Source organism: Choloepus didactylus, chromosome 2, assembly GCF_015220235.1.
Source record: "Choloepus didactylus isolate mChoDid1 chromosome 2, mChoDid1.pri, whole genome shotgun sequence".
NCBI lineage: Eukaryota > Metazoa > Chordata > Mammalia > Pilosa > Megalonychidae > Choloepus > Choloepus didactylus.
Genome location: NC_051308.1, coordinates 130,869,421 through 130,882,645, shown reverse-complemented (window position 1 = coordinate 130,882,645; position 13,225 = coordinate 130,869,421). Strand labels below are relative to the sequence as shown.

The 13,225-nt window shown below is 50.5% G+C and overlaps 1 protein-coding gene across 2 annotated transcripts in view; it reads left to right on the top strand.

Annotated features, from left to right (window-relative positions):
- Positions 1-7,926: 7,926 nt before the first annotated feature.
- SLC6A17 (solute carrier family 6 member 17) overlaps positions 7,927-13,225 on the top strand; it is a 43,775-nt gene continuing 38,476 nt past the window's right edge. For both annotated transcript variants that reach the window (XM_037826439.1, XM_037826438.1), the window contains exon 1: positions 7,927-8,313. The gene's annotated coding sequence lies outside the window, so the exon portion shown is untranslated. The remainder of the gene's footprint in view (positions 8,314-13,225) is intronic.

Sequence of the window (13,225 nt, the reverse complement as noted above, 5' to 3'; positions counted from 1 at the left end):
TTGCCCAGCTTTTTAAAATCTGCATTTTTATATCTACCTTTTATGATTTCAAGCAGGTGATAAAAATGTTGACCAGGCAAACCCAAAAAAGAATCCTTTAGTAGGTGTGAGAGCCCCCCTGGGAGGTTGGCATCCGTTTATTAAAAGCGACTGCATGCCAGCTAGGTCCTGGGCGGGAATGAACACCTTCTTCTACTCCTTTCTCTGTGTGCCTCCAACCTGGGAGACAGACTGGCAGTTAAACACACAGTTCCAGTTGTAATGCCATCAGGTGTTGCGACAGCCTAAAGAGGGGTGGCAGCTTTCTGGGTAAAGGGCGTGGTGGGGAGTCAGGGAAGGCTTCCTGAGGAGAAGCGAGGGGAGCCTAGACTGAAAGAAGAGGTGTTTCGCTAGGCAAGGGGAATTGCAAGGTCAAAGTTGCAGGAGCTTCAACAGGCTGGACTTGCTTGGGGGGCTTCTGCTGCCTCCATCCTGCGGGTGAAGGTGGGATGAGGCAGGAGAGGTGGGGAGGGTGGGTGGGGGATAGCCCCAAGGTAAGAGAAGATAGCAATGGCAGGAGCACTCTGCCAGGGCACCCCAAGGATAAGAAGCAGTCATGGGAAAGGGTTTTAAGTCTCGAGGGACGTGACTAGATCTCTGACGGAACTGCAAATGGTGGTTTTTGAGAAAAAACCCGAAAAAGAAACATGAAAGGTACTGAACTCACCTGTGCTGTTTCTATAAAGATTCTTACTTGACCAAAAAAGAAAAAAAAAAGGGTGAATGTATAGAAAAAGAGAATCCTATTTCTTTCTGTGCTGGTTTGTATATTTATGTCCCCCAGAAAAAGCTGTATTCTTGAATGCATTCTTGTGGGGGCAGACGTATTAGTGTGGATTGGGTTGGAACCTATTGGTTCAGTGTCCATGGAGATGTGACCCACCCGACTGTGGGTGATAACTCTGACTGGATAATTTCCATGGAGGTGTGGACCCGCCCATTCAGCGTGGGCATTGTTTAGTTTACTGGTGCACTATATAAGCTCAGACAGAAGGAGCTCACAGGGAGCTGGAGCTGAGACAGACATTTTGAAGATGGCCGTTGGAAGCTGATCAGACATTTTGGAGAACGCCATTTTGAAACACAACCTGGAAGCAAGCAGATGCCAGCCACATGCCTTTGCAGCTAACAAAGGGTTTCCGGATGCTAATGGCCTTTCTCCAGTGAAGGTACCCTTTGTTGATGGACACTTTGTGGCCTTAAGACTGTAACTGTGTAACCAAATAAACCCCCTTTATAAAAGCCAGTCCATTTCTGGTGTTTTGCATTCCAGCAGCATTAGCAAACTAGAACACCTTCTAAGCAACATAATACTCAGAGCAGAGTTGAATTGAACTGAACCTTGAAAAGGAAGTCCCTTTTCTTCCCTGCTTTCTCTTATACCCGGATGAAGGTCATTATCTTCTCACCTGTGGGGCTGCTCTGGGGCTTTAATGAGGTTCTGGTCTTGTAGGACCCACACTCCAAAACGCTATCTAGAGGAAAGTTGTTTAGCTCCTCAACACCTTCCAAGTTGCCTGTGGCCAATTGCATAAACCTTTCCTCTGAATTCTGACATAAGGTGAGACTAGCACAGTGCCTGTTATAGAGCAGGTTTCCCCATATATCTTTAGCTGGATTTGAAAACCAAGGCATTGCATAGCAGACGCAGGCTTGGAGCTGCACGGGAAGGGCTGCCATCCTCAAGGCTGCCACCAGTTGGGCAAGGTGAGGAGAGACAGCTGCTCTTTCTGCCCTGACTTTGCCCAGGCCAGTCCCCTTCTCCTTTCGGGTTTTCACTGCTCCCTCCTTCACACATGGCTCAAGTTGGGACAGGTGACCATCTGGACAGCCTGGTTTCCAAGGTGGATCTCTCTCCCTGGATGCAAGGTTCTGTTCCATCTGCACAGGAGCGCAGGAGAAACAGCTTTGAGCCTTGTTTTAGTCTCCTAGGGCTGCTGCAACAAGTACCACAAACTGAATGGCTTAAAACAACAGAAATTTATGGTCTCATGGTTCTGGAGGCTAGAAGTACAAAATCTATAGGGGTGATTCCTCCTTGCCTCTGCCTGGCTAATGATGGTTTGTCAACAATCCTTGGGCTTCAATCTCTGCTTCCGTTGTCACATGGCTTTCTTCCTGGTGTCTGTTCTGCATCTCCTGGCCTCTTGTCCTTCCCCAGGACAGCAGTCATATTGGATTCAGGGCCCACCCTCCTCCAGTATGACCTCACTTTAACTTGCCTAATTCCATCTGTAATGACTCTATTTCCAAATAAGTTCATATCCTGAGGAGATTAGAACTTCAACATATCTTCTTGGGGAACATAATTAATTCAACATGTAACAGGTCTGAAGATCCTGGCCCAGTCCCTCACTATGTTGCCATTGCTATCATCATCTTCTTCTTCATCATCTTCATCCTCACAACCTTAGCGCCTGGACTCCAGGGGCCAAGTCTTTAACCACACGCTGACTGTGCCACTACTGTGCCTTGCAACTCTCATCACGTCTCCTCATTTTCTAACTAGGATGGCAAATATGTTTCCCCTCTTTTGCCAAGTCCACCTGCTTGGTGAGATGATGAAGCCAAGTAGGGGCTCGTTGGAATAGACAACCCCAACTTATTAGGGATGTTGGCGACAGGCAAGGAAAGGGTACTGAGGAAGCAAAAGGGCCCCGGGTGTGGGCTACGCCTAGAAAAAGACTGAGCCCTTGCTTTAACTTCCAGCTTCCTCTTCCCCAGGGGAATTTCACTGACACTTGCCTCTTCCTTCAGGTAGAATTCCACATCCCCACAGGGATTTGCTTTATCCTAAGAAATGACACAATAAACCCAGCATTTACTCCAGAGATGCACTTATCCAGTAACAAGGGTTGTTGGGGCCTTTCTTATTAGCTGTGTTTTGGATTTGAACACTGGTTGAGTGGGATTTGCTCATCCACTTTCCCTATCTAACATCATAAATCTGGGAAAATGGGTTTCCTCTGATGGCTATGGGAAGAGGCTCCATTTACTGCTTCCAAAGCATAAGGGAATTCTCAAAAGTGTGTGTGCTGGTTTGGAAATATTATGTCCCCCAGAAAAGCCATATTCTTTAATGGAATTTTGTGGGGGCAGACTGATTAGTTTGTTGATTAGGGTGGATCTCTGACTGAATTATTTTCATGAAGGTATGGACCACGCCCATTCAGGGTGGGTCTTAATTAGATCACTGGGGTCCTTTAAAAGGAGCTCACACAGAGAGCAGAGAAGACAAAATGCCCCAAGAGAAGCTGAGAGAGACATTTGGAGAGAAGCTAAGAGCTGACACAGACGCTGACACTTGGAGACACTTGGAGATGCAGACAGAAGGATGTTTGGAGATGCTAAGCTAAGAGATGAAGCCGAGTTTGCCCTGGAGAAGCTAAGAGAGGACCCCCAGACATTTAGAGAGAAACATCCTGGGAGAAAGAAGCAAGAACTCACAGGAATTGAGAGAGAGGAGCTAAGAGAAACCCAGAGGCATTTTGGAGAAAGCCATTTTGAAACACAACCTGGGAGCAAAGGACCAGCAGATGCCAGCCACATGCCTTCCCAGCTGATAGGGGTGTTCTGGATGCCATAGCCATTTCTCCAGTGATGGCAGCTCTAGCAAATCAGAACAGTATGAGAGTAGCAGGTAAAGAATGAGTGTTCACTGACTCTTTTTACTGCCTCCATACTTCAACGATGACACCAGCTATTCTGGTTATTTATCACAACTTAACAAATCACCCCCCAAACTTAGTGGCTTAAAACCACAATTTTTTTTTTCTCTCTCTTACAGCTTCTGTGGGTCAGGTATTCAGGAAAGGCTCAGCTGGGTGGTTTGTCTCGGCTCCACACAGTGTCAGCTGGATGGCCTCGAGAGGAATCTGGCAGCTGGAGAAACTGCTTCCAAGATGACTTGCTCCCACAGCTGGCAAGTCAGTGCTGGCTGTCAGTCAGGAGTGTAGCCAGGTTTGCGGGCTGGGGACCTCAGTTCCTCTCCTCGTGGACCCCTCTGTGGGCTGCTTGAGCTTCCTCACAGAATGGTGGTCAGGTTCTAAGAGCAAGCATCTCGAGAGAGAGAGAGAGATGATGGAAGTTACTGTTTTCTTATGGCCTGGTTCTAGAGAGAGGCACAAATTCTCTTATTCAAGCAGGCACAGAGCCCAAATTCAAGGGGATGGGGGACAGACCTCACCTCTTGAAGGGAGCATCATCAAAGAATTTGGGGCCATGTTTTAAAACATCCACACTGGGGCAACTCTAATAATTGTGCCACTCAGAGCAAAGGGGAAGTCGTATCTTAGTATCTGCGTGTTAAAGATACTCAGAAATACAAACACAACTTAGGTGAATGGCAACTCGAGTTGCAGGCCTGTGTCAACACTTTCTCCTACATCTTACTATTCAACATGTCCAGGAGTGGTGCCCCTTAGGTTCATGTAGAGAGAGAGAGAAAAAAAAAAAATTAGGAACATCATCCAGTGTCTTTCTTTTCAGGGAGGCAGACTTGGGTGAAAGGGTAAGCTGGGGAGGAGAGGTAGCCAGCAAACACATCTCCTCTTTTGAGCAGAAACAGAATTGAGAAGAATGGATCAGGTTTTGGAGTTGGACCTCAGTTGCGCTGGGTACCTCCTGTGTGCCAGTCAGTCACTGTGCTAGGGATATCAGGCGAGCCAAGACAAATAAGAAACAGTCCCTGCCCTGCCAGCAGTCACACTCTAATTTGGGATGTGTTCTGGTTTGCCAAAGCTGCCAAAATGCAATATACCAAAAATGGATTGGCTTTTGAAATGGGGGGTTATTAGTTCACAAATTTACAGTCGTAAGGCCATGAAAATGTTCCAATTCAGGCATCAACAAGATGACATCTCCTCTGAAGAAAGGCTGATGGCATCTGGGCTTCCTCTGTCACATGGGAAGGCACATGGTGATGTCTGCTAGTCCTTTTTCTGGGCTCTGGTTTCAAAATGGCTTTCTCTAAAATGTCTCTGGGCTTCTGTCTTAGCTTCTCCCAGGGGCAAACTCTGGATTACATATTTTAGCTTCTCTCTTAGCTTCCCCTGGGGTGTTTCTGTCTAAGCATCTCTGTACGCTTTTCAAGATGTCTCTGCCTTTTATTCTCTCATAGAGGATGCCAGTGAAGGTGATTGAGACCCACCTTGAATGGGTGGGGTCACATCTCCATGGAAACAATCTAATCAAAAAGTCCCACCCACAATAGGTCTGCCCCCACAAGACTGGATTAAAACAACATGGATTTTCTGGGGTATATAATAGATTCAAACCAACACAGGAGGCAAGCCACAATATATTGAAGGACCGATATTATAAGACCCTAAATGGCAAAACTGAGAGCAAGGACTTTGGACCAACTATATGACTTGAATAGATTATTTCCACTCTAAACCCCATTAGTAATATGGGATTGCCATGAAAGAGGAAGAATCAGTGCTCGAGAGGCTCAGAGGAGGGACAGTCATTGAACACTTCCTTTTCGAGGAGACTTCATGGCGGAAGACTTCCTTCCCATGTCCATCTCAGTGCTTTCAATGTGGCTTCACGCCCATCACCCCACAAGGGCTCTCATCAAGGGCCCCTCCCAGGCTTCACTTTCTTTAATTCTGCTGATTTTGGCACAATAGATTGCCTTTTCCTTCCTGAAATTCTCTTTCTTCTGTGATACTCATCGTCCTCTCACCTCCTGCCTGTTCCTCTGTGTGTCCTTTCCTGACTCTTCTTGCTCCTCCTGCCCCTTAGAAGAAAGTCCTTCCCACCAAGTTTCTACTCTCTTGATCATCTTCTACACAAACTTCCTCTGGAAGTCTCATCTTTCCCCACTGCTCCAACTGCCCTCTTTATAGCCATACCTTCCAAGTCTGTGTCTCCAGCCCTCTTTCCTAGGCTCTTTACCTGAATTTCTAACCACCGTTAATCTATTCATTCAAGACATATTTATGGAGAGCCTCCTGTGTCCTGAGGACAGGGAAGGTCTCTGCCCTTGTGGGGCTCCCAGGTCAGCCAGGGAGACTGCCCCTTAGCAGCAAGTCACACCATTAAGGACTTAGTTACAATCTGACAATGGCTACAAAGGAGAAAAAATGTCCACCTGGGAGGTGGACCTAATTCTTCTGCATGGTCAAGAGGGGCAACTTTGAAAAATCTGGGGCTCAGCTGAGCTCTTGTTGGGTGAGTGGGAAGGGAGAGAGGGAAGAGAAGGGGACTTAAAGGATTCCAGGCATATGGGCAGGCACCTGAGTCATGAAGGAGTGGGTGAGTTGGAAGAGCTGAGGAAAGGTCAGTATAGCTAGCGGGCTACAGGGAAGGCTATGGGGAGAGTGGTGTGAAATGAGGCTAGAGACGTGGAAGGGCCTTGTGGGACATGATAAACATGTGGGCAAAACCCCCCATCAGGAGGCCGTTGTGACTGCAGGCTTGAGAAGGGCATGACCAAATTTGTACTGCTAAAAGATCACTCTGGCTGCTGTATGGAGAAAAGGGGGCGAGATTGGAGTTGGAGCCAGGTGGATATTGTGAGAGTTATGCAGCCAAATGACTATTACGGTTTGGACTAGGGTGGTGACAGAAGAAGTAAAGAGAAGTGGCCAGAAGGAGGTAAAATCTTCAGAATTTAGTAATAGATTGCATGAAGAATAAGGAAGCGGGAGGTCTCAAGGATGATTATTGGGTTTCCAGCTGGGTCAAAGTTCCTGGAGCCAGAGAGCACCTGAGGAGGAACAAGACTGAGGCAGAAGATGTTGAGTTCATTTCTTACTTATGTGTGTTGAAGGTAGTTTTGAGGCAGGCTAAAATCTCAGACCTTTCGGAGTTCTTGACAGTGTCCTTCATCACCTTTCACTAGGACAGCTGAGACAGCCTCTACCTCCCACCCCTCCCAAACACCTGCTTCTGGTGCCAAAGTTCCCCTCAGCGTCCCCTAGAGCAGAGATAATTCATTCCAGACTCCCAAATAGTCCTCCAAGGCCCCGGCAGGATGGCTCTCGTCTCCCTAACTTCACCTCCCATCACCCTCACCCCTGCTACGGCTCAGACAACCATCCCCCCTGCACACCTTGTCCACTCTTTTGCATCTGTGCCCTTGTCATGCTGTCCTTCCGCTGGGGCTGCCCTTCCCACCCTCTCTCTGTGAAAGTCCTCTCTCACCTTATCCATGAGGCCTGCCCAGAGTCCAGTCAGACCTTCCCTCTCCCTTTGCTGTCTTCCACTTTGCTCATCTTGCAGAATTCATTAAGTCCTCCTGCCTTGTAGGCTGGATACCTGGGTAAGCCCCACTCTGCTTCTTCTAGAGGTTCTGGACCTCATCTCTGTGAACCTCTCAGCTCCTTTAACCCCTGCCATACAGTAGGAACTCAACCGATGCGTCATGTTTTGAAGAATCGACTTGTACAGGGAATGAATGTTCTTGCAGAATAGTATCATGGAGTGGTAAATGTATAGGTGGGGCAGAAAAGGCATTCCAGGTGAGGGGAACAGAATGAACAGAGGCATAATGGAGAAAACGGCTAAAGCAGGGGGAGTAACCGCTTCGCGTAGGACTGAATTCATAAAGGAGGGCTGAAGTCGGTGGGTCTGAAAAGGTGAAGAAAGTGAGGCCCAGGGATCAAGAGGGCTTTGGCTTTTGGGGCCCCATTCCCCTCCTAGGGCAGAGGCCTTGGTAAGGGCCCCAAGGTCTAGGTTACCTGCCCACTGGCCTCAAGAGACTGCTCCCTAGGTTTTCCCGTCTCCTGCTCTCTGCCCACCCCGTCTGCCTGCGTCGGCCATCAGAGCCTCGCTCGCGGCTCCAAAGCCTCGCATTGACGCGGGTCCGTGCGTGAGTCAAGCCTGCGTCACGGCGCCCCGGCGCCTGGGTGGCCTCTCCGAAAGCGAGGGAACAGTGCGCGCCGCGCTCCGCCCAGCTCCGTTCCGCTCCGCAGAGCTGGCGCGGCCAGGACGCGGGGAGGGCGGCACTGGACACCAGCGACTGCAGCCCAACCTGCTCCCTCCGCCGCGGGACCTGGGCCCCCGGGCCGCTCCCCCCGGGGCCTGAGCGCGTGGCGGGCGGGAGCCGAGCCAGGACCCGAGGCGCGGGAGCGAGCAAGGAGCGAGCGGAGTCGCGTGCGCTGGCGCGCAGGTCGCGCGCTCCCACCCCCCAGACCCGGCGGGGGCCTGTCAACGCCGGACTCCGGTTACCACAAGGAAGGGCTGTGCGCCGGCGACCCGTCGGGGACTGCAGCTCCTCCGCGAGAGTGCAGGGGCTGAATCCGCGCGACGGTCCACGCGGGACAGGTGAGTCGCCGGCCGCGCCCCGCCCGGCCTTACCCGGCAAGCCATCGCAACTTTGCCTGGTCCGGCCCCGGCCTAAGGGCCGAGGTGCGAGGAGGCGCAGCCCCGTATCCGCCGGGTCCTGCGCCGACCCTGGGTTCCTCCAGCAGCTCGAGCCGCCGTTGCCTGGCGACGGAGCACGGGAGCCCGCGAGCCCGCGAGCCCGCGCTCCTCTGGCGCAGCGGTGGTGCTCAGCGCAGCGTGCACCGTCGGGCATGGGGCTTCGCGTTCCGGAGCTCAGGAGGGCCCGAGAACTCCGGAGATAGTCTGGCTGGGCTGCAGAGGGAGCGCCTGTGGAGCACAGGGGAGGTGGACCGAGGAGGGGGACCAGGGAGGAGGCCCGGCGGGTCCCGCCGCCCGGAACTGCGCTCCCAGGGCGCAGTTCTCGCGCGGAGGTTCCCGCGCGGCGGGAGACCCCAGCCCTAGCCGCTCGGCCTCAGGCCCGTGACCTTGACAGTAACATTGGCAGGAGAACAGAGCGCTCACACCCGAGAGGAGGGTTTAATTACCAGTCCTGGAACTAGTCCTCGCTGAATTCCGAGGGAGCGGGAGTCCTTCCTCCCTCGAGGGAAGCGCATCTGGGAACCGAGGGGCGGAGGCTGGGGGACGTGCGTGGGGTGCCGCTCTGGAGCGGGCGCAGTCGGCGGAAAGGCCTCTCGGCCACATTTGTACCTACGCGCCGCGATCTGAAGCGATGGTCCCAGTACTCTAGCGAGGGCCTCTCGCCCACGGGCGCAGCCGCCTTGGAAGGAACCTTATGTTTATTTCTTAGACCGGGACAGCCGTGTCCGGCCTCCAAGTGTTTTTAAATCCCGAGGCCACTCACCTTACAGGACCGAGTCGCTTTCGGGTGTTTTTGTTTGTTTTTAAATTTAATTTTCTTTCTCCTTTCATATTTAGAGAAGTATTTTAATGGGCCCTTTGGATTAGGAAATTTCTAACCAGAGCTACCTTTGTGGCAATTCAGGTGTGACACGAGGCATGCTGAAGTTGGGTTAGGGAGATGGAGGAGTGGTATAGAGAAGGGTAGATTCTTTTGAGGACACTGCCCTTGTTTACAGGGACTTCTAGGAAGGAAGAAAATGCTGTAATGGCTCTAAAAATATTCAACCAAAACTTTAGTGAAGGGCCTGAGTTTGGCTGTGCGGTGCTTGCTGACTGATGTCAGGAGAACAAGGTCAGTGTGTTCAGCTCAACAGTGGAGGCCTCTTGTGGCTCATGCTGTCCTTACATTATCTCAGGGCCCTGGGAGGTGGACCCATCCCTTGGGCCGGAAGGGCTTTGCGGTCACACCTGGTTGTCCTTGGCTGGGGCCCATCCACGGGGACGGTCAGAGGCTCCCCTTCCTCCGCTGGCTTTTTCTCTAACGGAGCAGCTGTGGCTAAGTAGGTGGTTTAGTTTCAGAGAATCCCTGCAGCTCAGCCCGGAGGGTGACTCAGTGCAGGAGGCAAATCGTGCCCACCAGCTCTGATTGGAGTGAGTTTGTTTGCCCTGAGTCACATGCAGAGTTGTGTGTCAGCTGTTTGTGAGTTGAATAGAGTTGTTTAACAGGATTCGTGAGCAGCAGTGGTCCATGCCCCAAGTGTTTGGGGGCCATTGGCCAGGGGTGAGCGAGTCCTCAGAGTAAGCTAAGCAGAACTCAGGCTGCTTGGCTGCTGGGCAAGGGTCCTGGGGCTCTGACCACACAGGGAAGATGAGCAGGGCTGGGTTGAGGGAGGCTGGGGGTGGGAGGAGGTGAGCTGTGATTGCAGTCAGTTCTGGGCCCAGGGCTCTGCCAGGTGCCAGTGGGATGATCTTGGACAAGCCGTTCACTTTCAGAGCCTCAGTTTTCTGTTTCTCAGTAAAACGGGATGCCTACAGTACTTTCTCCATGGGCTTATTTTGAGCCCAGTGCTGGACACATAGCAGGTACTCAATGTGTTATCTGCCTCTTCCCTGAGGAGCCTTAACTGGAAGTGATTCTTTCTCTCCCTGCTCCTGCTCCTGAGTATGAGAGGGGATGTGGAGACAAATGGAAGTGGCTGGGCTTCTCATGTGATTAAGAAGGACCAGTCACTCTGCTTCAAGCTGACCTATTTCCAACCCTGAAGTCTCCCCTGGAAGACCTTGAATGGGGAAGCCTGAGTAAGAGCAGGGCCATTGGAGGGGTGGAAGTGGGGACAGAGTTATGCAGCATCTGCCAGGTGCCTTTAGCTGCTGTGAAGTCTCCAGGGTGAGGCTCCAGGACAAACCTTGACTCTTTGGGATTGTTCATGACCATCACCTGGTCCCTAGCTGTGTAGCACTTACTCGGTGGCCTTCAGGGGTCTCTGCCCTTTAAATAGGTCTATCCCACTTCCCATAGATGGAGTTGGTAGCTGCAAGACCATCCAGGAGTGGCAGGGCTGAAGAGGCATGTGTCTCCAGCCTTTTCCTGAAGGATTCTGGGTCCCTTGCTCCCTGAAGATGTGTGTACCTCAAGAGTGAAGGATATCAGAGGATCCCCAATATAGCAAGAAAAAGGCCATGCTGACCCAGGGAATACCAGTCTGCTGTTAGAAGTGTGCATGTGTGTGTGTGTGTGTAAGGTGTGCATTCATCCTGGAATTACTGTCCTCCCCATTGGATCTGGAGGTAAATTTCAAGGATGATGGGGACAGAAAAGAGGATTCCTGGGAAACAATTTCCTTCTGCCTCTGCACCCTCCCTTCCCTCATGTTTCCATACAGGTTGCCACAGCAGGACAATTCATCATTAATCCCTTTAAAGCCACAAAGATAAGCAGCAGAACAGTTTAAGGGGAAGATGGATTCAAGCTTCTGTCCTAGAATTAGTCTGAGTTATCTGCTGCTTCCAGTCTGATCTGTAAGAAGTCTTCATAACCAAACATCTGTAGCATCAGCCATTTACATCAGCCTCCTCCAATTGGTGTCCCAGGCTGCCAGAGGTCAGAAGCACAGTTCATGGGTAGAGTTGATTGCTAAGTATTATCCTGAACTTAGGTGGGACAGTAATCTGTTGGGAAATGCTACTTTAGGTGCTTTTAGGAGGAGCGGGTGCAGCTCTGGATTCCAGTAACTCACACTGCTTGGCACATAGTGATAATATCCACTTTTTTTTTTTTTTTTTTTGAGGCTTCTAAGCTGTGCTAAGTGCTTTATTTACACACCATCTCTTTTAATCTTCACTACAGTCCCAGGAGACAGATATTGCTATCAGTGGTTTTTAGATGTGCAACTTGAAGTTCAGAGAGGCTAAACAGTTTGCTCAAGGTCACACAGGTAGTAAGTGGCAACCCGAGAATTTGAACTCAGGTTTGTCAGATACCAAAATTCATGCTCTTAACCACTGCATCACATGTCTCCATAAGTTCTTAATATATGTTTGCTGGCAACCCAGGCATTTGCCCGAATGAAGTTGTGGAAGCCCTAAGGACCATTTCTTTAAGAAGCACCCTGAGAAAGGAAGAGATGAGCCCCTATCAATGGGAAATTGGTAGAGAACATGCCCAAACTTCCAGGGCTTGGAGAATATGGTACGTGGCTCCAGGTGGGTAGAAATCCAGAATAAGTTCCCAGGCTACATCTTGGTGCTTCATTGTCCTGTTCCTGTCTTTTCTCTCTCTGACCTCTGCCACCCTCTACTTCATTCCCTTAAAGTTTGTCCAAGTCAGGGACTCAGTGCCTGGAGCACGAGGAAAGAGCCAGAAGCAGGCTGGATGCTGCCCCGAGAATTTCTGCATCTGCAGATTCAAGGCCGACCAGCCACTGATGGGAGCCCTGGTGTGTCAGGTTTCTCTGCTGGAGAGCATGTGCCAAGGATTGGCAGTGGTTTCTGATGAGGTCCAGACCCCCCAGAGCAAAACTGCTAATACTCTAAGGTTACTGACAGCAGCTGCTGGCATTGGGCTGCTCGAAGGGACACTGCTTGCTTCCCGGGCTTGTCCCACAGAGAGCCCACTCTCCTCACCCCTGGGCCTCTGCCACTTGCATCCTTGGCTATTCTGGGAAACCCGGCATCTGATTCCTCCTGCTTCTCTGTCTCTTCTCTCTCTGAGAAATCACCATTCCAGGAGGAACAGGCCCATATTGTTCGTGCCTTCTCCAAACCACCTGAGAGCTCAGCAGGATGTTCCTGTAAATAAGGCTGGATACCTGGACTAGAAACATCAATACTGTCCCACCCCCAGCCAGACAGGGAGGACTTCCCAGGAGCCCTTGCTCCACAGGCAGCCATTTTATAAAGGAGACAGTCATTTGATAATTTTCCTCTCCCCTCCTGTGAGTAATCAATTTTTTATTAAAACTTTGCTCATCTATAGGTAAATCCAGTTATTTATAACACATAGATATTCACTGTGTATGGAAAAAAAAAAGCCTCACATGGGAGAACATAAATGCAGATGCAATATGAATTACTGTGCTAAATCATTCTCATGTTCAGAAGAAAAGAAAATTTTCAGAACCAGGTGTGTTTTGTTAAGAGAATAATCCTGGGTCAGGTAAATCTGAGGTAGCCTGTATCCCCAATTTGAAGCAGCCTAAATAGGGTTCGGGCTAAAAGCCCTGTTTGCTCTGTGACCTCTTGTGGAGTGGGGCTGAGGCAGAGAAGTGAATCTACAGCTTCCAGGCCCTGGGGTCATCTCAGCGGCTGCAGTTGTCACACTGAACTGCCACTCTGCCTTCCAGAGCCTATGCAGCAGTTCATTTGAAGATAACAAGTTGCCTCTCGCCCTACTCCATCATTTCCAATTACTGGTTTGATTAGAATTGCTTCTGGATTCTCTGCGCCACTAATTTCCCACCTTTCACTTGCAAATAGAATTCATTGGTCCACACCCCAAAATCCTGCTGGTTGAACTTTCTCTTTAATTATAAGACTCCTGGGCTCCTGGGGT